Genomic DNA, 26,739 nt, shown 5'->3' with positions numbered 1-26,739 from the left:
GAGGAAACCAAGATATTCCATGGCAAAACAAAATTTACACAATATCTTTACACAAATTCATCCCTACAAAGAATAATAGTGTTGGGAGCGGCTAAAGATGACACTGACATCTAGTGGTTATTTGTGGTATTACAACCATTATAGCCTTGTCTTTGGCCTTCCTCTTGCATTTACAAGGCCAGGGTGATATGCATGCTAATTAGGTATCTCATACTCCACCAATCCCCAGAGGACAAGTTTACAGCCACTGTCTGTCTTGTATTTAAGGTGAGTGCCTTTGTTCCCCAGAGTCTCCCGTATCAAGAATAAGGTGTTCCTGCAATAAAGGCTGTTGAGAAGAATCCAACGGTATTGCATCTTCCTTGCTGGTCGAGGTGGGAGCTTCAAATAGATTGAAAAACTCCAACAAAAGCAGGGAAACTACATGCTAGGAAAGGCACGAAAGTAAAGTTCTTTCAAAAAACCCAAAAAAGCACAATTCCTTCCTCCCAAAACCAGTGGGAGAGAGAGCTCACCAGCCAGATAGGTGGGAACTCCTGAGACTGCAGTGCAGGAGAGACTTCCAGTACTGCCCACCCTTGCCCACATCCCTGGTCCAAGAGGAAACTGTATAGGGCCTCTGGGAACAGTAAGATAGGGTCACTCAACGCTGTGGCCCAGACATCACCCTAATCTGAAGGGACCCAGTCAAACAGCTCCCTGCACCCAAATCCCGTGGGAAGGAGACCTAGACCTTCAGAGGGGCAGACATGCCTAGGAAGCCAGAGTAGACTACTTTCTGCCTACATTTCTGACACTAGAGGAAAACGCCTAGAACCATCTGGGCCCCCTATGCACAGGGTCCCGAGCAAAGGCAGGGCAGGCCCTTCTGGTTGCTGCCTTCACGGAGAACTGAAACACTGGCTCGGAGAAGCAACTCCAGGCTCAAGACCAGAGGTAAGACCAACTTTTCTGCTCCAAGTGACCAGCCTGGTGGACTCAGGACTCTCAAAGACAAAATGCCTCTGGGACCAGGCACTTCCGGTTTGTAGCTGGGACCCAAACCTCACTGATCCCAGCCCAGAGCTCTCTGCTCCCAAAACCCTTGGGAGGAGAGAGCTCACCACCCAGAAAGGTGGGCACTCCAGAGACTGCAGGGCAGGAGGGAACACCAGTACTTCCCACCCTTGCCCACATTCCTGGCCCAAGAGGAAACTGTATAGGGCCTCTGGAAACAGAAGGATAGGGGCACTCAACACTGAAGTCCAGACAGCATCCGGATCTGAAAAGACCTGGTCAAACAGCTCCCAGTACCCAAAACCCTTGGGAGGGAGAGCTATACTTTCAGAGGGGCAGACATGCCTGGAAAGCCAGAGGAAACTACTCACTGCCCACAATTCTGACTCTGGAGGACAATGCCTGGCACCAACTGTGCCCCGTGTGCACAGGGTCCCAAGTGAAGGTGGAGCAGGACTTTCTGGTGGCTGCCCCCACTGAGAGCTGAAACCAGGTGTGAGAAGTGACACCAGGCTTGAGACCAGAGAAAAGATCAACTTTTCTGCTCACACTGACCTGCCTGGTAGACTCAGGAAACACACCCACAGGAACACGTGAAGACCAGTAGACAGGAAAGACTACACACCTGAAAGCAGAACACTCTGTTCCCATAACTGGCTGAAAGAGAACAGGAAAACAGGTCTACAGCACTCCTGACAAACAGGCCTACAGGACTGTCTAACCACTGTCAGAAATAGCAGAACAAGGTAACACCAGAGACAACGTGATGGCAAGAGGCAAACGCAGGTATCCAAGCAACAGAAATCAAGACTACATGGCATCATCGGAGCTCAATTCTCCCACCAAAGCAAACACGAATATCCAAACACACCAGAAAAGGAAGATCTAAATTTAAAATCACATTTGATCATGATGATGGACAACTTCAAGAAAGACATGAAGAACTCCCTTAGAGAAATGCAGGAAAACACAAATAAACAAGCAGAAGCCTATAGAGGGGAAATGCAAAAGTCCCTGAAAGAATTACAGGAAAACACAATCAAACAGATGAAGGAAATAAAAATGGATATAGAAGCAATAAAGAAAACACAAAGGGAGACAACCCTCGATATAGAACACCAAAGGAAGAGAAAAGGAGCCATAGATACAAGTATCACCAACAGAATGCAAGAGATAGAAGAGATAATCTCAGGAGCAGAAGATTCCATAAAAATAATCAACTCAACTGTCAAAGATAATGTAAAACAGAAAAAGCTACTGGTCCAAAACATACAGCAAATCCAGGACACAATGAGAAGATCAAACCTAAGGATAATAGGTATGGAAGAGAGTGAAGACTCCAAACTCAAAGGACCAGTAAATATCTTCAACAAAATCAAACTCATAGAAGAAAACTTCCCTAACCTAAAGCAAGAGATGCCCATAAACATACAAGAAGCCTACAGAATTCCAAATAGATTGGACCAGAAAAGAAACTCCTCCCATCACATAATAGTCTAAACAGCAAATGCACAAAACAAAGAAAGAATATTAAAAGCAGTAAGGGAAAAAGGTCAAATAGCATATAAAGGCCGACATATCAGAATTACACCAAACTTCTCACCACAGACTGTGAAAGCCAGAAGATCCTGGATAGATGTCAAATACACCTTAAGAGAGAACAAAAGCCAGCCCAGGTTACTGTATCCAGCAAAACTCTCAATTAACATAGATGGAGAAACCAAGAAATTCCATGACAAAACCAAATTTACACAATATCTTTCTACAAATCCAGCCATACAAACAATAATAAATGGTAAAGCCCAACAGAAGGAGGCAAGCTATACCCTAGAAAAAGCAAGAAACTAATAGTTCTGCAACAAAACAAACAGAACACAAGCACAGAAGCATAATCTCACATCCAAACATGAATAAAACAGGAAGCAACAATCACTATAACTTAATATCTCTCAAAATCAATGGAGTCAATTCCTCAATAAAAAGACACAGATTAACACACTGGATATGCAATGAGGACCAAACATTTTGCTGCCTATCAAAAACACACCTCAGAAACAATGATAGACACTACCTCAGAGTAAAAGGCTGGAAAACAACTTTCAAAGAAAATGGTCTGAAGAAGCAAGCTGGAGTAGCCATTCTAATATCGAATAAAATAGATTTTCAACCAAAAGTCATCAAAAAAGATAAGGAAGGACACTTCATATTCATCAAAGGAAAAATCCACCAAGATGAACTCTCAATCCGAAATTTCTATGCTCCAAATACAAGGGCACCTACATACATAAAAGAAACCTTACTAAAGCTCAAAGTACACATTGCACCTCATGCAGTAATAGTAGGAGACTTCAACACCCCATTCTCATCAATGGACAGATCAGGGAAATAGAAATTAAACAGAGACATAGACAGACTAAGAGAAATCATGAACCAAATGGACTTAACAGGTGTGTATAGAACATTTTATCCTAAAACAAAAGGATATACCTTCTTCTCACCACCTCATGGTACTTTCTCCAAAATTGACCATATAATCTGTCATAAAAAGGCCTCAACAGATTCAGAAACATATAAATAATCCCATGTGTCCTATCAGACCACCACAGGCTAAAGCTGGTCTTCAATAACAAGAAGGAAAGAATGCTCATTTATACATGGAAGTTGAAAATGCTTTACTCGATGATAACCTGGTCAAGGAAGAAATAAAGAAAAAAATTAAAGATGTCTTAGAATTTAATGAAAATGAAGGTACAACATACCCAAACTAATGGGACACAATGAAAGCTGTGCTAAGAGTAAAACTTATAGCTCTGCGTGCCTGCAGAAAGAAACAGGAGAGAGCATATATCAGCAGCTTGACAGCACACTTAAAAGCTCTAGAACAAAAAGAAGCAAATACACACAGGAGGAGTAGAAGGCAGGAAATAATCAAATTCTTCACTCCTTCTTCAAAAAGGGAACAAGAATACCCTTGGCAGGGAATAGGGAGGCAAAGTTTAGAACAGAGGCTGAAGGAACGCCCATTCAGAACCTGCCCCACATGTGGCCCATACATATACAGCCACCCAATTAGACAAGATGGATGAAGGAAAGGAGTGCAGGCTGACAGGAACCAGATATAGATCTCTAACAAGAGACACAGCCAGAATACATCAAATACATAGGCGACGGACAGCAGCAAACCAAGGAACTGAGAACGGGACCCCCATTGAAGGATTCAGAAGAAGGACTGAGAGAGCTTTAAGGGGCTTGAGACCCTATATGAATATCAATGCCAACCAAACACAGCTTTCAGGGACTAAGCCACTACCCAAAGACTATACATGGAATGACCCTGGGCTCCAACCTCATAGGTAGCAATAGATAATCTAGTAAGGGCACCAGTGGAAGGGGAAGCCCTTTGTCCTGCCAAGACTGAACCCCCAGTGAACAGGATTGTTGGGGGGGCGGTTATGTGGGGAGGATGAGAAGGGAAACACCCATATAGAAGGGGAGGAGGAGGGATTAGGGGGATGTTGGCCTGGAAACCTGGAAATGGAATAACAATTGTAATGTAAATAAGAAATACCCAATTTAATAAAGATGGAAAAAAATGTTAGGTAAAAAAAAAAAAGACATAGACTAACAAACTGGATAAGTTAACAGGAACCAGCATTTTGCTCCATACAAAAAACAAAGCACGGTGAGAAAAACAGACACTATCTCAGAGTAAAAGACTGGAAAATACATTTTCCAAGCAAATGGTCCCCTCAAAAAAAAGTTGTAGTAGCCATTCTAATATCGAATATGATCGATTTTCAAAGAAAAGTTATTAAAAAAGATAAGGAAGGACATTTCATATTCATCAAAGGAAAAATCCATCAAGCTGAACTCTCAATTCTAGACAACTATTATCCCAATGCAATGGCAACCACATTCATAAAAGAAACTTTACTAAAGATAAAAGAACAGAATGTACCTCAAACAATAATAGTTGGAGACTTCAACATTCCACTCTCATCAATGGATAGATCATGGAAACAGAAATTGAACAGAGATACAGTAAAAGGAACAGAAGTTATGAACCAAATGGTTTTAACAGATACCTATAGAACATTTCATGCTAAAACAAAAGAATATACTTTCTTCTCAGAACATCATAAGACTTTCTCCAAAATTGATCATATAATCAGTCCCAAAACAGGTCTCAACAAATATAAGAAGATTGAAATAGTCCCATGCATTCTATCACATGACCATGGAATAAGGCTGTTCTTCAACAACAAAATCAACAGAAAGCACACATACACATGGAAGCTGAATACATTCTACTCAATGATAACTTAGTCAAGGAAGAAATAAAGAAAATGAAGACTTTTTAGAACTCAATAGAAATGAAGTCACAACATGCCCAAATTTATGGGACACAATGAAAGTAGTGCTAAAAAGAAAACTTATAGCTGTGAGTGCCAACAAAATGAAACAGGAGAGAACATACAGTAGCAGCTTGACAGCACACCTAAAAGTTCTAGAACAAAAAGAAACAAATAAACCCAAGAGGAGTAATGACAGGAAAAAATCGAATTCAGGGCTGAAATCAACCGAGTAGAAACAAAATCAACAAAACCAGGAGCTGGTTCTTTGAGAAACTCAACAAGATAGATAAACCCTTAGCCAGACTAATCAGAGAGCACAGAGAGTGTATCCAAATTAACATAATCAGAAATGAAGAGGGAGACAAACAACAGAAACCAAGAAAGTTGAAAAAAATCAACAGATCCTATTACAAAAGTCTATACTCAACAAAATTGGAAAATCTGGAGGAAATGGAAAATATCCTGGACAGACACCAGTTAAATCAGAATCAGATAAACCATCTAAACACTCCCATAATCCCTAAAGGAATAGAAGCAGTCATTAAAAATGTCTTCCGACTTGTTCTCTCTGTTCTTCTCGGCTCTTCCTTGTCTCTTTTCTCCCCATACTCCCTCCCCCTCCCCCATATGCCCATGGCTAGCCTTCTTTCCTCTTCTCTCTTCTTCTCTCATTAAACCTCTCCACATGGAAAAAAATAGTCTCCCAATCAAAAAGAAGCCCCAAACCAGATCAGTTTAGTGCAGAATTCTATCAGACCATCAAAGAAGTCCTAATACTAATACTCTCAAATTATTCCATAAAATAGCAACAGAAGAAATACTATTCAATTCATTCCATGAAGCCACAATTACGTTTATAATTAAATGACAACAAAGACCCAACAAAGAAAGAGAACTTTGGACCAATTTCTCTTATGAATACTGATGCAAAAATACTCAATAAGGGGTTGGGGATTTAGCTCAGCGGTAGAGCGCTTGCCTAGGAAGCTCAAGGCCCTGGGTTCGGTCCCCAGCTCCGAAAAAAAGAACCAAAAAAAAATACTCAATAAAATTCTCACAAATTGAATTGAAGAACACAACAAAATGATCATCCATCATGATCAAGTAGGCTTCATTCCAGGGACACAGGGATAGTTCAATATACAGAAATTCATTAATGTGATCCACTATAAAACAAACTCAAAGAAAAAAATACCATATGATCCTTTCATTAACTGCTGAGAAAGCATTTGACAAAATTCAACACTCCATCTTGATAAAAGTCTTGGAAAGATAAAGAATTCAAGGCCCATACCTGAACATAGTAAAAGTAATATACAGCCAACCAGTGGCCAACATCAAGAGAGAAATTTGAAGCCATGCCACTAAAATCAGTGACTAGACAAGGCTGCCTAATCTCTCCCTACCTATTTAATATAGCACTTGAAGTCCTACCCAGAGAAATTATACAACAAAAAGAAATCAAAGGGACGCAGATTAGAAAGGTAAATGTTAAAATATCAATATTTGCAGATGATATGATAATATATGTACGACTCCAAAAATTACACCAGAAACTGTTAAACATGATAAACAACTCCAACAAATTGGCCGGACAAAAGTTGACTCAAATAAAACAGTAGCCTTCCTCTGCTCAAAAGGATAAACAGGCTAAGAAAGAAATGAGGGAAGTGACAGCTTTCACAATAGTCACAAATAATATAAAATACCTGGGTGTGACTCTAACCAAGCAAGTGAAAGTTCCTATGACAAAAAACTTCAAGTCTCTGAAGAAAGAAATTGAAGATCTCAGAAACTGAAAAGATCTCCCATGCTCATGGATTGGCAGGATTAATCTAGTAAAAACTGGCACCTTGCTAAAAGCAATCTACAGATTCAAAGCAATCCTCATCAAATTTCCAACTCAATTCTTCATGGAGTAAGAAAGAACAATTTGCAAATATATTTGGAATAACAAAAAAAAAATAAACTAAACAAAAACAAAACCGGATAGCCTCTGCCACCTCCACTTTTCTGCTGGGACAGACTGCTAGCTAGACTCCTCCCCAGAAGAGGCTATACCCTGAGACATTCCAAAGGATCCACTGCATTTAACATTTTGTATGAACCCAGCCCCGAAGTCCCACAGATGCTGCTGGGGGCCATTGGATTTGGGGACTCACCATGGCCACAAAACCCAACACGCTTAATACCTATCCCCTTCCAGCTGGTCCTCCCCCCATCCTGGATATTTTTTATTTGCCTTCAAATGTTATTCTCTTTCGCTGTTTCCCATCTGTAAGCCCCCTATCCCGCCCTCTCCCACTATAAGTGTGTTCCCCCTCTCCAGCCACCCCCTGCCCTCCTCCCTGCCCTGATACTCCCCTACACTTGGAGAAGGAGGGTTCAGCCTTGCAAGGACCAATGGCTTCTCCTTTCATTGTGCCCAACAAGACCATCCTCTGCTACATATAAAGCTGGAGCCATGGTTCGGTTCATGGGTAGTCTTTGAGTAGTGATTTTGTCCCTGGGAGCTCTGATTGGTTGGTATTGTTGTTCTAATGGGGCTGCCAGCCCCTTCAACTCTTTCCACCCTTTCTCTAACTCCTCCAACGCGGACCCCTTTCTCAGGTCAATGGTTTGCTTCTATCATTCACCTCTGTATTTGTCATGTTCTGACTGAGCTTCTCAGGAGACAGATATGCCAGGCTCCTGTCGGCATGCACTTGGTGGCTTCAGCAATACTGTCTACCATTCCTTCAGTCTCTGCTCCAAACTTTGTCTCCATATCTCCTCCTATGAATATTTTTAAGACAGACAGAAGCATCCAAACTTTGGTCTTCCTTCCTGAGCTTCATGTGGTCTGTGGATTGTATCATAGGTAATTTGAGCTTTTGGGCTAATATTCATTTATCAGTGACTGCATACCCTGTGTGTTTTTTTGTGATTGGGTTACCTCACTCAGGATATTTTCTAGTTCCATTCACTTGTCTATTAATTTCATTAAGTCATTCTTTTGGTAAATGAGTAGTACTCCATTCTGTAAATGTACCACATTTTATGTATCCATTCCACTGTTCAAGGGCATCTGGGTTCTTTCCACCTTCTGGCTCTTATAAATAAGGCGGCTATGAACAGAGTAGACTATGTGTCCTTGTTGTATGTTCGAGCACCATTTGTGTATATGTCCAGGAGTGGAATAGCTGGGTCCTCAGTAAAATGTCCAATTTTTTGAGAAGGCTCCACACTAATATCCAGAATGGTTTGACCAGCTTTCAATCCCATCAACAATGGAGGAGTGTTCCTCTTTCTCCACATCCTTGTCAGCATCTGTTGTCACTTGAGTTTTTGACCTTAGCCATTCTGACTGGTCTGAGGTAGAATCTCAGGCTTGTTTTGATTTGCATTTCCATGATGACAAAGGATGTTGAACATTTCCTTACGTATTTCTGAGTCATTAGATGTTCCTCAACAGCGAATATCTTGTTTAGCTCTGTACCCCATTTTTAATAGGGTAATTTGACTCTCTGGAGTCTAAATTCTTGAGATCTTTGTATATATTGAATATTAGCTGTCTATTGGATGTAGGATTGGTAAATATCATTTCCCAATATATTGGTTGCTGTTTTGTTCTAATGACAGTGTCTTTTGCCTTACAGAAGCTTTGCAGTATTATGAGGTCCCATTTGTCAATTCTTGATCTTAGAGCATAAGCCATTGGTGTTTTGTTCAGGATATTTTCCCCTATACCTATGTGTTCAAGGCTCTTCCCAAATTTTTCTTCTATTAGTTTGAGTGTATCTGGTTTTATGTGGATGTCCATAATCTACTTGGACTTAAGATTTGTATATGGAAAAAAGAATGGATCAATTAGTATTCTTCTACATTCTTACCTTCGATTGAACTAGCACCATTTGTTGAAAATGTTATTTTTTCCACTGTATGGTTTGAGCTCCTTTGTCAAATATCAAGTGATCATATGTGTGTGGGTTCATTTATGGGTCTTCAATTCTATTCCACTGATCTACCTGTCTGTCTAAGAGCAGACATAAGACCAAATTTTCTGCTCCAAGTGACCCACCTAGAACCCTCAGGACAAACAAACCCAGGAGCACTCTGGGGCAAGACCCTACTTGTTTCAGCCTGCACCCAGAGATGAACAGTCCCACAGCTCTTTCTACCCAGATCTGGTTGGAAGAAAACAGGTCTACAGGAGGGTCAAGCCTCTGTCAGAAAGAGCAAGGCCAGCTAACACCAGAGACCACCTAATGGAGAGAAGCAAGGGCAGGAACCTAAGCAACAGAAAGCAAAAGTGCTTAGGATCATCAGAGCCCTGTTACTCCAACAAAGCAAATACTGGATATCCAAACACACCGAAATGGCAATATTTGGATTTAAAATCACATCTCATGATGATGATAGAGGACTTTAAGAAGGACATAAATAACTCCCTTTAAAAAAATACAGAACAACACAGGTAAACATGTAGAAGCCAAGATGAAACACAAAAATCCCTTAAAAAATTACAGGAAAACACAAGAAAACAGGTGAAGGAATTGAACAAAACCCTCCAGGGTTTAAAAGGGTGAATAGAAACAATAAAAAAAAATCATGAAGAGAGACAACACTGGAGATTGAAAACTATGAAAGAGATCAGTAGTCATACACACAAGCATCACCAACAGAATACAAGAGATAGAAGAGAGAATCCCAGGGGCAGAAGATAACATAGAAAGCATTGACACAACCATCAAAGATAATGTAAAATGAAGAAACCTCCTAATCCAAAACATTCAGAAAATCCATGACACAATGAGAAGATCAAACCTAAAGGTAATAGGTATAGAAGAGAGCTAAGACTCCCAACATAAAGGCTAGTAAATATCTTCAACAAAATGATAGAATATAACTTCCCTAACCTAAAAAAAGAGATGCCCATAAACAAACAAGAAGCATACAGAACTTGAAATAAATTGGACCAGAAAAGAAATTCCTCCTGTCAGATGAAAGTCAAAATACCAAATATACAAAACAAAAGAAGAATATTAAAATCAGGAGGGGAAAAATGTCAAGTAACATATAAAGGCAGAACTATCAGAATTACATTAGACATTAACCAGTGACTATGAAAGCCAGAAGATCCTGGGCAGATATCATACAGACCCTAAGAGAACACAAATCCCAGCCCAGGCTACTGTATCCAACAAAACTCTCAATTAACATAGAAGGAAAAAACAAGATATTTCATGATAAACCCATCAATAAACGAAATTCCCTAATAAAAACATAGACTAACAGACCAGATATGTAAAGAGGACCCAACATTTTGCTGCATAGAGAAAACACATCTCAAAGACAGACACTACCTCAGACTAAAAGGCTGGAAAAAACTTTGCAAGCAAATGGTCTGAAGAAACAAGCTGGAGTAGTCATTTTAATATTGAATAAAATCAACTTTTAACCAAAAGTTATCAAGAAAGATGAGGAAAGACACTTCATAATCATCGAAGCACATATTTCACCCCACACAATAATAGCAGGAGATTTCAACACCTCACTCTCATTAATGTACAGATCATGGAAACAGAAACTAAACAGAGACATAGAGAAACTAACAGAAGTTATGAACCCAATGGATTTAACAGATATTTATAGAACATTTCATCCTAAAACAAAAGGATATACCTTCTTCTGAGCAACTCATGGTACCTTCTCCAAATTGACCATATAATCGGTCACAAAACAGGCCTCAACAAATACAAGGAGATTGAAATAATCCCATGCATCCTATCAGATCACCACAAACTAAAGCTGGTCTTCAATAACAACAATAAAGACAGAAAGCCAACATGTACATGGATATTGAACAATGACCTACTCAACGATAACTTGATCAAGAAATAAAGAAAGAAATTAAAGACTTTTTAGAATTTAATGACAATGAAGGCACACCATACGCAAACTTATGGGACACAATGAAAGTATGGCTAAGAGGAAAACTCATAGCTCTGACTGCCTCCAAAAAGAAACAGGAGAGAGCATACATTAGCAACTTGACAGCAAATGTAAAAGCTCTAGAACAAAAAGAAGCAAAGGCAAGAGGAGTAGAAGGCAGGAAATACTCAAACTCAGGGCTGAAACTGACCAAGTAGAAACAAAAAGTACTACATAAAAAGTAAACAAAACCAGGAGCTGGTTCTTTGAGAAAATCAACAAGAGAGATAAATCCATAGCCAGACTAACCAGACAGTGTATCCAAATTACCCAAATCAGAAATAAACAGGGAGAAATAATCTTAGAAAGGACTGAAAGAGCTTGAAGGGGCTCGAAACCCCATATGAACAACAATGTCAACCAACCAGAGCTTCCAGGACTAAGCTACTCTCCAAAGACTATACATGTACTGACCCTGGGTTCCAACCTCATAGGTAGCAATGAACAGCCTAGTAAGAGCACCAGTGGGAGGGGAAGTCCTTGGTCCTGCCAAAACTGAACCCCCAGTGAACGTGAGAGTTTGGGGGAAGGGTGATAATGGGGGGAGGATGGGGAGGGGAACACCCACACAGAAGGGGAGGGGAGGGGATAGGGGGATGTTGGCCTGGAAACCCGGAAGGGGAATAACAAAATGTAAATAAGAAATACTCAAGTTAATAAGGAGCCCAGGGTCAGTCCATGTATAGTCTTTGGGTTGTGGCTTAGTCCCTGGAAGTTCTCCCTTCCTACTTATTCAATATAGTACTTGAAATCCTAGCCAGAGGAAACAGACAACAAAAAGGAGTCAAAGGGATACAAATTGCAAAGGTAGAAGTCAAAATGTCACTGTTGGCAGATGCTGTGATAGTACACTTAAATGACTCCAAAAGTTCGACCAGAGAATGACTAAGCCTGATAAACCACTAAAGCAAAGTGGCTTTGTGTAAAATTAACTTAAATAAATCAGTAGCCTTCCTCTACTCAAAGGATAAACGGGCAGAGAAATAAATTAGGGAAATGACACCATTCAGAATAGTCATAAATAAAAAAAAATACCTCGGTGTGACTCTAATGAAGCAATTACCCTAGATGCCTAGAACAAATGAAACTCAAGACGGATGATCAAAATGTGAATGCTTCACTCCTTCTTTAAAAGGGGAACAAGAATACCCTTGGCAGGGAAGAGAGAGGCAAAGATTAAAACAGAGACTGAAGGAACACCCATTCAGAGCCTGCCCCACATGTGGCCCATACATATACAGCCACCCAATTAGACAAGATGGATGAAGCAAAGAAGTGCAGACCGACAGGAGCCAGATGTAGATCGCTCCTGAGAGACACAGCCAGAATACAGCAAATACAGAGGCGAATGCCAGCAGCAAACCACTGAACTGAGAATAGGTCCCCCGTTGAAGGAATCAGAGAAAGAACTGGAAGAGCTTGAAGGGGCTCAAGACCCCATATGTACAACAATGCCAAGCAACCAGAGCTTCCAGGGACTAAGCCACTACCTAAAGACTATACATGGACTGACCCTGGACTCTGACCCCATAGGTAGCAATGAATATCCTAGTAAGAGCACCAGTGGAAGGGGAAGCCCTGGGTCCTGCTAAGACTGAACCCCCAGTGAACTAGAATGGTGGGGGGAGGGCGGCAATGGGGGGAGGGTTGGGAGGGGAACACCCATAAGGAAGGGGAGGGGGGAGGGGGATGTTTGCGCGGATACCGGGAAAGGGAATAACACTCAAAATGTATATAAGAAATACTCAAGTTAATAAAAAAAAAGAAAGTAGTCTGTTGCAGTAAACAAATATATAATAGGAGTGGAAATCTGAAGATTGCTTTGAAAAAAAATAAAAATGAAGCAAGTGAAATATCTGTATGACAAGAATTTCATATCTCTGAGGAAAGAAACTGATGAAGATCTCAGAAGATGCAAAGACTTCTAATGCTCAAGGAATGCAGGATTAATATACTAAAATGGCCATTTTGCAAAAAGCAATCTATAAATTCAATACAATCCACATCAAAATTCCAACTCAATTCATCATAGAGTTAGAAAGAGCAATTTGCAAAATTCATTTGAAATAACCGAAAACCTAGAATAGCAAAAACTATCTACAACAATAAAAGAAATTCTGGGAGAATCACCATCCCTGACCTCAAGCAGTATTACATAGCAATAGTGATAAAAAAATAACTGTATGGTATAGGTACAGATAAAGGCAGGTAGATCGGTGGAATAGAATTGAAGACCCAGAAAGAAACCTACACACCTATAGTCACATGATATTTGACAAAAGAGCTAAAACTGTCCAGCGGAAAAAAGATAGCAGTTTCAACAACTGGTACTGAAGGTCAGCATGTAGAAGAATGTAAATCTACCCATTCTTACTGACTTGTATGAAGCTTAAGCCCAAATGGATAAAGGACGTCAACCTCAAACCAGATACACTCGAACTAATAGAAGAAAAATTGGGGCACATGGGCACTGGGGAAAATTTCCTGAACAAAAAACCAATGACTTATGCTCTAAGATTAAGAATCAACAAATAGGGGGCTGGGGATTTAGCTCAGTGGTAGAGCGCTTACCTAGGAAGCACAAGGCCCTGGGTTCGGTCCCCAGCTCCGAAAAAAAAGAACCAAAAAAAAAAAAAGAATCAACAAACAAATAGGACCTCATACAACTACCAAGCTTCTGTAAGGCAAATGACACTGTCATTAGGAACCAATAGATTAGGAAAAGATCTTTACCAATAATACATCCAATAGAGGGATAATTTCCAATATATACAAATAACTCAAGAAGTTATACTCCAGAGAGCCAAATAACCCTATTAAAACGGGGAACAGAGCTAAACAAGGTATTCTCAGCTGAGGAATATTGAATGACTAAGAAGTACCTAAAGAAATGTTCAACATCCTTAATCATCATGGAAATGCAAATCAAAATATCCCTGAGATTCCACCTCACACCAGTCAGAAAGGCTAAAATCAAAACTCAGGTGACAACAGATGCTGGAGAGGATATGGAGAAAGAAGAACACTGTTGGCGGGATTGCAAACTAGTACAATCTCTGGAAATCAGTCTGGAGTTTCCTCAGAACATTGCACATTGCACTGCCTGAGGACCCAGCTATACCACACTGTTTATATCCCCAAATGAAGCTCCAAAGTACCACAATGACACACGCTCCACTATGTTTGTACCAGTCAAATTTATAATAGCCAGAACCTGGAAAGAACCCTAATGTGATAAATAACTTCAGCAATGTGGCCGGATATAAAATTAACTAAAATAAATTAGTAGCCTTCCTTTATGCAAATGATAAATGGACTGGAGGAAAAAGGGACACAACTCCCTTCACAAAAGCCACAGATAATATTAGATATCTTGGTGTTACTCTAACCAAACAACTGAAATATCATTATGATAAGAACTCAAGAAAGAAATGAAAGAAGACCTCAGAAATCTCAGAGATCTCAGAAATCTCCCATGCTCATGGATTGGCAGAATTAACATAGTAAAAATGGCCACCCTACCAAAGGCAATCTACAGATTTAATGCAGTCCACATCAAAATCCCAACATAATTCTTCAAACACATGGAAAAAGCAATTATCAAATTCATCTGAAAAGTCAAAAATCCAAGAGTAGCCAAAAAATAATTCTTAACAATAAAAGAACTGCTGGGTGAATCACCATCTCTGACCTCAAGATCTACTAAAAGGCAGTAGTGATAAAAAAGTGCATGGTATTGGTACAGAGACGCAAAGGTTAATCAATGGAATAAAATTGAAGACCCAGAAATAAAACCACACACTTACATACACTTGATATTTGACAAAGAAACTAAAAATATACAATGGGGGGGAAGCATCTTCAGTAAATGGTGCTGATCTAACTGGCAGTTTGTATGCTAAAAAATGAAAATAGACCCATATTTTTCACTATACACAAAGGTCAAGTGCAAGTGGATGAAGGACCTCAACATAAAACTAGACACACTGAATCAAATAGAAGAGAAAGTGGGAAAGACCCTTGAAATTACTTTCACAGGGGGAATTTACTAAACAGAACTCCAATGTCTCACCCTACGATCAAGAAACTGGAAATTTCTGTAAGGCAAAGGGCATACTCAATAAGACAAGTCAACATCCTACAGATTGGGAAAACATCTTCACTAACCCCATATCTGGTAAAGGGCTAATATCCAAAACACATAAAGAACTCAAGGAGCTAACCAACAAAAAAACATATAACCCAATCAAAAATGGGGTATAAAACTAAACTGACAATTCACAACAGAAGAATCTTGAATGGCAGAGAAGCACTTAGAGAAATGTTCAAAGTCCTTAGTGAAAAGAGAAATGTAAATCAAAATGACCTTGTTATTCTACTTTACACCAGTCAGATGGCTTAGGCCAAACCCTACAGTTCCTTGTCTCTTCTTTTGGTTTTCTATATCCAGGGTTGTTTCCATGTGTTCTTTCTTTCTTTCTTTCTTTCTTTCTTTCTTTCTTTCTTTCTTTCTTTCTTTCTTTCTTTCTTTCTTTCTTTTTTTTTTTTAATTAACTTGAGTATTTCTTATATACATTTCAAGTGTTATTCCCTTTCCCGGTTTCCGGGCAAACATCCCCCTCCCCCCTCCCCTTCCTTATGGGTGTTCCCCTCCCAACCCTCCCCCCATTGCCGCCCTCCCCCCATAGTCTAGTTCACTGGGGGTTCAGTCTTAGCAGGACCCAGGGCTTCCCCTTCCACTGGTGCTCTTACTAGGATATTCATTGCTACCTATGGGGTCAGAGTCCAGGGTCAGTCCATGTATAGTCTTTAGGTAGTGGCTTAGTCCCTGGAAGCTCTGGTTGCTTGGCATTGTTGTACTTTTGGGGTCTCGAGCCCCTTCAAGCTCTTCCAGTTCTTTCTCTGATTCCTTCAATAGGGGACCTATTCTCAGTTCAGTGGTTTGCTGCTGGCATTCGCCTCTGTATTTGCTGTATTCTGGCTGTGTCTCTCAGGAGCGATCTACATCCGGCTCCTGTCGGTCTGCACTTCTTTGCTTCATCCATCTTGTCTAATTGGGTGGCTGTATATGTATGGGCCACATGTGGGGCAGGCTCTGAATGGGTGTTCCTTCAGTTTCTGTTTTAATCTTTGCCTCTCCCTTCCCTGCCAAGGGTATTCTTTTTCCTCATTTAAAGAAGGAGTGAAGCATTCACATTTTGATCATCCGTCTTGAGTTTCGTTTGTTCTAGGGATCTAGGGTAATTCAAGCATTTGGGCTAATAGCCACTTATCAATGAGTGCATACCATGTATGTCTTTCTGTGATTGGGTTAGCTCACTCAGGATGATATTTTCCAGTTCCAACCATTTGCCTACGCATTTCATAAACTCGTTGTTTGTGATAGCTGAGTAATATTCCATTGTGTAGATGTACCACATTTTCTGTATCCATTCCTCTGTTGAAGGGCATCTGGGTTCTTTCCAGTTTCTGGCTTTTATAAATAAGGCTGCGATGAACATAGTGGAGCACGTGTCTCTTTTATATGTTGAGGCATCTTTTGGGTATATGCCCAAGAGAGGTATAGCTGGATCCTCAGGCAGTTCAATGTCCAATTTTCTGAGGAAACTCCAGACTGATTTCCAGAATGGTTTTACCAGTCTGCAATACCACAAACAATGGAGGAGTGTTCCTCTTTCTCCACATCCTCGCCAGCATCTGCTGTCACCTGAGTTTTTGATCTTAGCGATTCTCACTGGTGTGAGGTGAAATCTCAGGGTTGTTTTGATTTGCATTTCCCTTATGACTAAAGATGTTGAACATTTCTTTAGGTGTTTCTCAGCCATTCGGCATTCCTCAGCTGTGAATTCTTTGTTTAGCTCTGAACCCCATTTTTTAATAGGGTTATTTGTTTCCCTGCGGTCTAACTTCTTGAGTTCTTTGTATATTTTGGATATAAGGCCTCTATCTGTTGTAGGATTGGTAAAGATCTTTTCCCAATCTGTTGGTTGCCGTTTTGTCCTAACCACAGTATCCTTTGCCTTACAGAATCTTTGCAGTTTTATGAGATCCCATTTGTCGATTCTTGATCTTAGAGCATAAGCCATTGGTGTTTTGTTCAGGAAATTTTTTCCAGTGCCCATGTGTTCCAGATGCTTCCCTAGTTTTTCTTCTATTAGTTTGAGTGTGTCTGGTTTGATGTGGAGGTCCTTGATCCACTTGGACTTAAGCTTTGTACAGGGTGATAAGAATGGATCGATCTGCATTCTTCTACATGTTGCCCTCCAGTTGAACCAGCACCATTTGCTGAAAATGCTATCTTTTTTCCATTGGATGTTTTTGGCTCCTTTGTCAAAAATCAAGTGACCATAGGTGTGTGGGTTCATTTCTGGGTCTTCAATTCTATTCCATTGGTCTATCTGTCTGTCTCTGTACCAATACCATGCAGTTTTTATCACTATTGCTCTGTAATACTGCTTGAGTTCAGGGATAGTGATTCTCCCTGAAGTCCTTTTATTGTTGAGGATAGCTTTAGCTATTCCGGGTCTTTTGTTATTCCAGATGAATTTGCAAATTGTTTTGTCTAACTCTTTGAAGAATTGGATTGGTATTTTGATGGGGATTGCATTGAATCTGTAGATTGCTTTTGGTAAAATGGCCATTTTTACTATATTAATCCTGCCAATCCATTAGCATGGGAGATCTTTTCATCTTCTGAGGTCTTCTTCAATTTCTTTCCTCAGTGTCTTGAAGTTCTTATTGTACATATCTTTTACTGGCTTGGTTAAAGTCACACCGAGGTACTTTATATTATTTGGGTCTATTATGAAGGGTGTCGTTTCCCTAATTTCTTTCTCGGCTTGTTTCTCTTTTGTATAGAGGAAGGCAACTGATTTATTTGAGTTAATTTTATACCCAGCCACTTTGCTGAAGTTGTTTATCAGCTTTAGTAGTTCTCTGGTGGAACTTTTGGGATCACTTAAATATACTATCATGTCATCTGCAAATAGTGATATTTTGACCTCTTCTTTTCCGATCTGTACCCCCTTGATCTCCTTTTGTTGTCTGATTGCTCTGGTTAGAACTTCAAGAACTATATAGAATAAGTAGGGAGAGAGTGGGCAGCCTTGTCTAGTCCCTGATTTTAGTGGGATTGCTTCAAGTTTCTCTCCATTTAGTTTAATGTTAGCAACTGGTTTGCTGTATATGGCTTTTTACTATGTTTAGGTATGTGCCTTGAATTCCTATTCTTTCCAGGACTTTTATCATGAAGGGGTGTTGAATTTTGTCAAATGCTTCTCAGCATCTAATGAAATGATCATGTGGTTCTGTTCTTTCAGTTTGTTTATATAATGGATCACGTTGATGGTTTTCTGTATATTAAACCATCCCTGCATGCCTGGGACGAAGCCTGCTTGATCATGGTGGATGATTGTTTTGATGTGCTCTTGAATTCGGTTTGCCAGAATTTTATTGAGTATTTTTGCGTCGATATTAATAAGGGAAATTGGTCTGAAGTTCTCTTTCTTTGTTGTGCCTTTGTGTGGTTTAGGTATAAGAGTAATTGTGGCTTCGTAGAAGGAATTCGGTAGTGCTCCATCTGTTTCAATTTTGTGGAATAGTTTGGATAATATTGGTATGAGGTCTTCTATGAAGGTTTGATAGAATTCTGTACTAAACCCGTCTGGACCTGGGCTCTTTTTGGTTGGGAGACCTTTAATGACTGCTTCTATTTCCTTAGGAGTTATGGGGTTGTTTAACTGGTTTATCTGTTCCTGATTTAACTTCGATACCTGGTATCTGTCTAGGAAATTGTCCATTTCCTGAAGATTTTCAAGTTTTGTTGAATATAGGTTTTTATAGTAAGATCTGATGATTTTTTGAATTTCCTCTGAATCTGTACTTATGTCTCTTTTTTCATTTCTGATTTTGTTAATTTGGACACACTCTCTGTGTCCTCTCATTAGTCTGGCTAACGGTTTATCTATCTTGTTGATTTTCTCAAAGAACCAACTTTTGGTTCTGTTGATTCTTTCTATGGTCCTTTTTGTTTCTACTTGGTTGATTGCAGCTCTGAGTTTGATTATTTCCTGCCTTCTACTCCTCCTGGGTGTATTTGCTTCTTTTTGTTCTAGAGCTTTTAGGTGTGCTGTCAAGCTGCTGACATATGCTCTTTCCTGTTTCTTTCTGCAGGCACTCTGAGTTTTCCTCTTAGCACAGCTTTCATTGTGTCCCATAAGTTTGGGTATGTTGTACCTTCATTTTCATTAAATTCTAAAAAGTTTTTAATTTCTTTCTTTATTTCTTCCTTGACCAGGTTATCATTGAGTAGAGCATTGTTCAATTTCCACGTATATGTGGGCATTCTTCCCTTATTGTTATTGAAGACCAGTTTTAGGCCGTGGTGGTCCGATAGCATGCATGGGATTATTTCTATCTTGCTGTACCTGTTGTGGCCCGTTTTTTGACCAATTATGTGGTCAATTTTGGAGAAAGTACCTTGAGGAGCTGAGAAGAAGGTATATCCTTTTCCTTTAGGATAGAATGTTCTATAAATATCCGTTAAGTCCATTTGGCTCATGACTTCTCTTAGTCTGTCGACATCACTGTTTAATTTCTGTTTCCATGATCTGTCCATTGATGAGAGTGGGGTGCTGAAATCTCCCACTATTATTGTGTGAGGTGCAATGTGTGTTTTGAGCTTTAGTAAGGTTTCTTTTACGTATGTAGGTGCCCTTGTATTTGGGGCATAGATATTTTGGATTGAGAGTTCATCTTGGTGGATTTTTCCTTTGATGAATATGAAGTCTCCTTCCTTATCTTTTTTGATGACTTTTAGTTGGAAATTGATTTTATTTGATATTAGAATGGCTACTCCAGCTTGTTTCTTCTGACCATTTGCTTGGAAAGTTGTTTTCCAGCCTTTCACTCTGAGGTAGTGTCTGTCTTTGTCTCTGAGGTGTGTTTCCTGTAGGCAGCAGAATGCAGGGTCCTCGTTGCATATCCAGTTTGTTAATCTATGTCTTTTTATTGGGGATTGGAGGCCATTGATATTGAGAGATATTAAGGAATAGTGAATATTGCTTCCCGTTATATTCATATTTGGATGTGAGGTTATGTTCATGTGCTTTCATTCTCTTTGTTTTGTTGCCAAGACGATTAGTTTCTTGCTTCTTCTAGGGTATAGCTTGCCTCCTTATGTTGGGCTTTACCATTTATTATCCTTTTTAGTGCTGGATTTGTAGAAAGATATTGTGTAAACTTGGTTTTGTCATGGAATATCTTGGTTTCTCCGTCAATGTTAATTGAGAGTTTTGCAGGATACAGTAACCTGGGCTGGCATTTGTGTTCCCTTATGGTCTGTATGACATCAATCCAGGATCTTCTGGCCTTCACAGTTTCTGGCGAGAAGTCTGGTGTGATTCTGATAGGTCTGCCTTTATATGTCACTTGACCTTTTTCCCTTACTGCTTTTAATATTCTTTCTTTATTTTGTGCGTTTGGTGTTTTGACAATTCTGTGACGGGAGGTGTTTCTTTTTTGGTCCAATCTATTTGGAGTTCTGTAGGCTTCTTGCATGTCTATGGGTATCTCTTTTTTTAGGTTAGGGAAGTTTTCTTCTATGATTTTGTTGAAGATATTTACTGGTCCTTTGAGCTCAGAGTCTTCACTCTCTTCTATACCTATTATCCTTAGGATTGATCTTCTCATTGAGTCCTGGATTTCCTGTATGTTTTGGACCAGTAGCTTTTTCCGCTTTACATTATCTTTGACAATTGAGTCAATGATTTCTATGGAATCTTCTGCTCCTGAGATTCTCTCTTCCATCTCTTGTATTCTGTTGGTGAAGCTTGTATCTACGCTCCTTGTCTCTTCTTTTGGTTTTCTATATCCAGGTTTGTTTCCATGTGTTCTTTCTTGATTGCTTCTATTTCCATTTTTAATTCCTTCAACTGTTTGATTGTGTTTTCCTGGAATTCTTTCAGGGATTTTTGTGTCTCCTCTCTATGGGCTTCTACTTGCTTATTTATGTTTTCCTGGAATTCTTTCTGGGATTTCTGTGTCTCCTCTAATGAGCTTCTACTTGTTTATTTATGTTTTCCTGGAATTCTCTCAGGCATTTTTGCAATTCCTCTCTGTAGGCTTCTACTTGTTCTCTAAGGGAGTTCTTCACGTCTTTCTTGAAGTCCTCCAGCATCATGATCAAAAATGATTTTGAAACTAGATCTTGCTTTTCTGGTGTGTTTGGATATTCCATGTTTGTTTGATGGGAGAATTGGGCTCCGATGGTGCCATGTAATCTTGGTTTCTGTTGCTTGGGTTCCTGTGCTTGCCTCTCGCCATCAGATTATCTCTAGTGTTACTTTGTTCTGCTATTTCTGACAGTGGCTAGACTGTCCTATAAGCCTGTGAGTCAGGAGTGCTGTAGACCTGTTTTCCTCTCTTTCAGTCAGTTATGGGGACAGAGTGTTCTGCTTTCAGGCGTGTAGTTTTTCCTCTCTACAGGTCTTCAACTGTTCCTGTGGGCCTGTGTCTTGAGTTCACCAGGCAGCTTTCTTGCAGCAGAAAATTTGGTCTTACCTGTGGTCCCGAGGCTCAAGTTCGCTCGTGGGGTGCTGCCCACGGGCTCTCTGCAGCGGCAGCAACCATGAAGACCTGTGCCGCCCCTTCCGGGAGCTTCAGTGCACCAGGGTTCCAGATGGTCTTTGGCTTTTTCCTCTGGCGTCTGAGATGTGTGTGCAGAGAGCAGTCTCTTCTGGTTTCCCAGGCTTGTCTGCCTCTCTGAAGGTTTAGCTCTCCCTCCCACGGGATTTGGGTGCAGAGAACTGTTTATCCGGTCTGTTTCCTTCAGGTTCCGGAGGCAGGGGTCCTGCCGCTCCTGGGCCCTCCCCCACCGGAGCCCAGAGGCCTTATACAGTTTCCTATTGGGCCAGGGATGTGGGCAGGGGTGAGCAGTGTTGGTGGTCTCTTCCGCTCTGCAGCCTCAGGAGTGCCCACCTGACCAGGTGGTTGGGTCTCTCTCTCACGGGGTCTGGGAGCAGAGAGCTGCTGCGGGCCGGGATCCGCGGGTCCATGTGTTCTTTCTTGATTGCTTCTATTTCCATTTTTAGTTCCTTCAACTGTTTGATTGTGTTTTCCTGCACCTGAATCCAAGGAGAACTTAGAATCTCTACATTTTCATTTAAGGTGTCTATTAGGGCAAGAAATTCCTGACCTTTATAATTAAAATGATTCTGGAAAACAATGGAGCAGATGACATTGCAAGGAGCACAGCCCAGGATGAAGGTGGGATCACAGGGTACACCTAAAGGATTGGGAACAATTATAAAATGATACTGAAATACATATGTGTGCACAAAATGATGTCTCTTAGCAGATAAAGAAACTGATGATAATTTAAGCAAGTCTTATCCACATATGTCCTGAAAGACATAACAGTATGGACTACACCTGTGCACCATTTTTACGTTTATTTAAGTTCATTGACCTGGCCTGCTATCTAAGTCATGAATTTAAGTATGCTCAGTTCTATTTTCATACCTCTATTGGTTGGCCTTTCAAACAAGGTGTCTGCTCTTTTGCAAAGAGGAAAAAGACTGCAAATCTTTAGCAATCCAAAGCTAGAAGTTAGACATATTTGTTTGTCAAGGCTCTAAACAACACAGTACAAAGATGAATGGGGGTGGAAGGCAATGTGGATCTGGGAACATTTTGGGGATGAGTATGATCAAAATGCACCGTACAAACTTCTCAAAGAACTAATAAAAATGAAAGAGAAAAAACATCCCCCTCCAAAAATTGGGGGGGATATGGAATCCTAGAAACATTTATATGTAGCAGTTAAAAGATTCATGTCTTTAGCCAGTAGAATATAGTAAATAAAGATTGTCAAGTTCATGTATTGGGAAAACTAACATGAAAATGAAAGGCATCTATGTTCTGTGACATGAAAATTATATAAATAGGTATTAAATATAAAACTGATTTCTTAGACCAAAATTAAGATGAGAGCCTTTATTTGATGACAACCTTTATTTGAAAGATGTCCCCAAAAGGAAAGAAAACAAAAGTAATAAATAGATAAAATTTTAATTATTTCTTTTATTTCAAAAACTCCTTATAACTTCCCCCCATTTAAAGGGAACTAGATGTCTAAATTGCTGAATACTGATTATCATTGTGACAGGCTTTCATATCACAAGGAAGAGGAGCTTCTAGACATACCAGTGGAGTAGGAAGACCCATCCAATTGATTAGCACCATTCCATAGGCTTAGGTCCTGGACTTCATAAATTGAAGGGAGTTGGCTAAGCAGGCCCACTTTTTCATGATTATACTTCATATTTATTTATATTTTATAAATTGTTTTATTTATTTACATTCCAAATGTTGCCCCGTCCTGTCCCACTCTCAAAGTTCTTTACTCCATCCCTCCTCTTTGCCCATAAGAGTTTGCTCCCGTACCCAACCTCCCTGCTTACACACCCACGTACCCCCACCTCAACCTCCCCAGCGTTCCCCTTCCTTGAGGTATCAAGTCTGTACAGGATTAAGCCCATCCTCTCCCACTGAGGCCAGACAAGGTAGTCCTGTGCTACATATGTGCCAGGAACCATGGAGTAATCAGGAAGTGATTCAAGTTCCCCTTCTGTGAAATTCCATCATGATAGATTATTACCAAAAACTATAATCCCAAATTATCCTCCTTCGGATGCTTTTGTCAGGTATTTTATTATAGCAACAGAAGTACCTAAAATGTCCATCATCATTTAACATTATTACATTTTAACATTTGTGTATTGTTTGAGGAGGACTTTATAATCAAATCAATGAAATACGTAGAAAACTTGAAACCTAAAATCAAAATAACTTGAATTAAAAGTACTTTGGAGAAGGGGAATGGGAGGGGATAGGGGACTTAGGGGAAAGGGAATAACATTTGAAATGTAAATAAAATATATCCAATAAAAAAAAAAGGAAAGAAATCTGCCCCCAGTGCCAAAGAAATTATACAAAAAAAAAAAAAATCGGCTTTTTTAAAAGTCCTTTGAATAAATACTGGGATGTTAGATAATAAGAAATTGAGTTAATCATTCAAATCTGATGTACATTAAACAATATAGCATTGCCGGAAATATTCTCTCAATAAATATTTTGTTATGTCAAAGAACAAAATAAATTTTCCTAAAGATGCATGGATGTATGTGTGACTCAGAATAGAAATCTGACTTTTTTCTCTTCTGTCACTTAATGTGAAAGACAGCATTTCAAAACCACGTCATGTTTCATTGTGACAAGTACTTCAAAATCCTTCTAAACCTGAGAATGAAAGAAAACAATTATTGTTATAAATTTGCAATGCCTAATACATCAAATAAAAGGAAATGAGATAAATACATGAAGATAGAGCCAATAATGAAACCTAGTTATACCAACCACTGATATTGAGCATTGATGTTTAAAATCGTATACATTTATTCAAAAATATAAATCAATAGCATAAAATAATAAGTAATTTATTCTAATTTTTATAAGTTGTGCTAGTATTTCAACAGAACATTAACTGATAAATCTTTATTAATATAAGCCATGCAAAAAAGTGTTACACAGCAAAATTCTATCAGAATTTTATGCATGGATGTAACATATATTGGTTGTACAATATAGTCCAATCAAAGACAATTGTGCTACATGGTTTATTTTTTTTGACTTTTTAATTTTATTTTCTTGGCTATTTTATGCGTTTACATTTCAAATGTTATCCCCATTCCCCACTCTTCCATACCCCTTCCACCTCCCCAAGCATGTATGAGAACCCTCCCACTCCCACCCTCTCACTCTCACTCAAACACACTGTCAATCCCCTACATTGGGAGACATCCCAGGGCCAAAGTCTTTTCCTCCTATTGATGAAGGAAGATGGAATCCTCTGCTACCTGTGGGGCTATAGACATGGGTCCCTCCATGTGTACACATTGGTCAGGAGATTAGTCCCTGGGAACTCTGGTGTAGTCTTGTTAATTGATATTCTTGTTCTTCCTATGGGGTTGAAAACTCTTTCAGTTCCTTCAGTCTTTTCTCTAACTCCTCCATTGGGGTCCCAGTGCTCAGTCCAATAGTTAGCTGCAAGCATCTTCATCTGTAATAAGTAGGACTCTGGCAGACCTTCTAAAAAGACATCCATATCGGGCTCCTGTCAGCCAGCAATTCTTGATAACAGCAATAATGACTGGGTTTGGTGGCTGCATATGGAATGGATCCACAGGTGGGGCAGTCTCTGGATGACCTTTTCTTCCGTCCATGCTCCTTGTCCTTGCATTTCTTCCCTTGATAATTTGGTTCACCCTTATAGGTGTTTATATGTGGATTAAGTTGATAAATTTCTGTATATTGAGCCATCATTGCATCCCTGGAATGAAGCCTACTTGATTATGATGTGTGATTGTTTTGAAGTGTTCTTGGTTCTGTTTGCATGAATTTCATTCAGCATTTTTGCATATTCATAAGGGAAATTTTTCTGAAATTCTCTTTCTTTGTTGGGAATTTTTGGCTTAGGTATAAACATAATTGTGACTTCAAAGAATCAATTGGATAGTGTTCCTTCTCTTTCTATTTTGTGGAATAGTTTGAAAAGTATTAGTATTATGTTTCTTTGAAGAATTCCACAATAACCCATCTGGTAATGGGTTTTTATTGGTTGGGAGACTTTTAAAAACTCCTTCTATGTCTTTAGGGAACTCTAGATGGCCTATCTGATCCTGATTTAACTTTGCTACCTGGTATCTGTCTAGAAAATTGTCTTTCATCCATATTTTCCAGTTTTGATGAGTATAGACTTTTATAGTAGGAATAATTTTTTTTAATTTCTTCAGTTTCTGATGTTATATCTTCCTTTCCATTTCTGATTCTGTTACCTTTGATACTCTTTCTGTGCCCTCTGGTTAGTCTGGCCAAGTGTTTATCTATCTTGTTGATTTTCGCCAAGAGCCAGCTCCTGCTTTTGTTGATTCTTTGTATTGTTCTTTTTGTTTCCACTTTATTGATTTCAGCTCTGAGTTTTACTATGTCCTGCCTTCTACTCCTCTTAGGTGAATTTGCTTCCTTTTGTTGTAAAGTTTTCAGGTGTGCTATCAACTTGTTAGTGTATGCTATTTCCAGTTTCATTTTGGAGGTACTCGAAGCTATGAGTTTTCCCCTTAGCACTGCTTTCATTGTATCCCATAAATTTGGGTATGCTGTGCCTTCATTTTTATTAAATTCTAAAAAGTCTGATTTCTTTATTTCTTCTTGACCATTGAGGAGAGGGTTGTTCAGCTTTCATATAATTGTGTGCTTTTTGTTGTTTTGGTTGTTATTGATGACCAGCCTTATTCCATGGTGATTTTATAGGATGCATTGGATTAGTTCAACCTTCTTGTATCTGTTGAGGAATGTT

General features: G+C 39.5%; 1 pseudogene; it reads right to left on the bottom strand.

Moving 5' to 3' along the window:
- The window catches only part of Cyp2c66l (cytochrome P450, family 2, subfamily c, polypeptide 66 like), a 49,135-nt pseudogene extending 22,811 nt beyond the window's left edge, over positions 1–26,324 (bottom strand).
- Positions 26,325–26,739: the final 415 nt, after the last annotated feature.

The sequence above is a fragment of the Rattus norvegicus genome, chromosome 1 (genome assembly GCF_036323735.1).
Source record: "Rattus norvegicus strain BN/NHsdMcwi chromosome 1, GRCr8, whole genome shotgun sequence".
Lineage (NCBI taxonomy): Eukaryota > Metazoa > Chordata > Mammalia > Rodentia > Muridae > Rattus > Rattus norvegicus.
The sequence above is the reverse complement of the archived record's forward strand: the minus strand, read 5'-3'. Positions and strand labels throughout refer to the sequence as shown.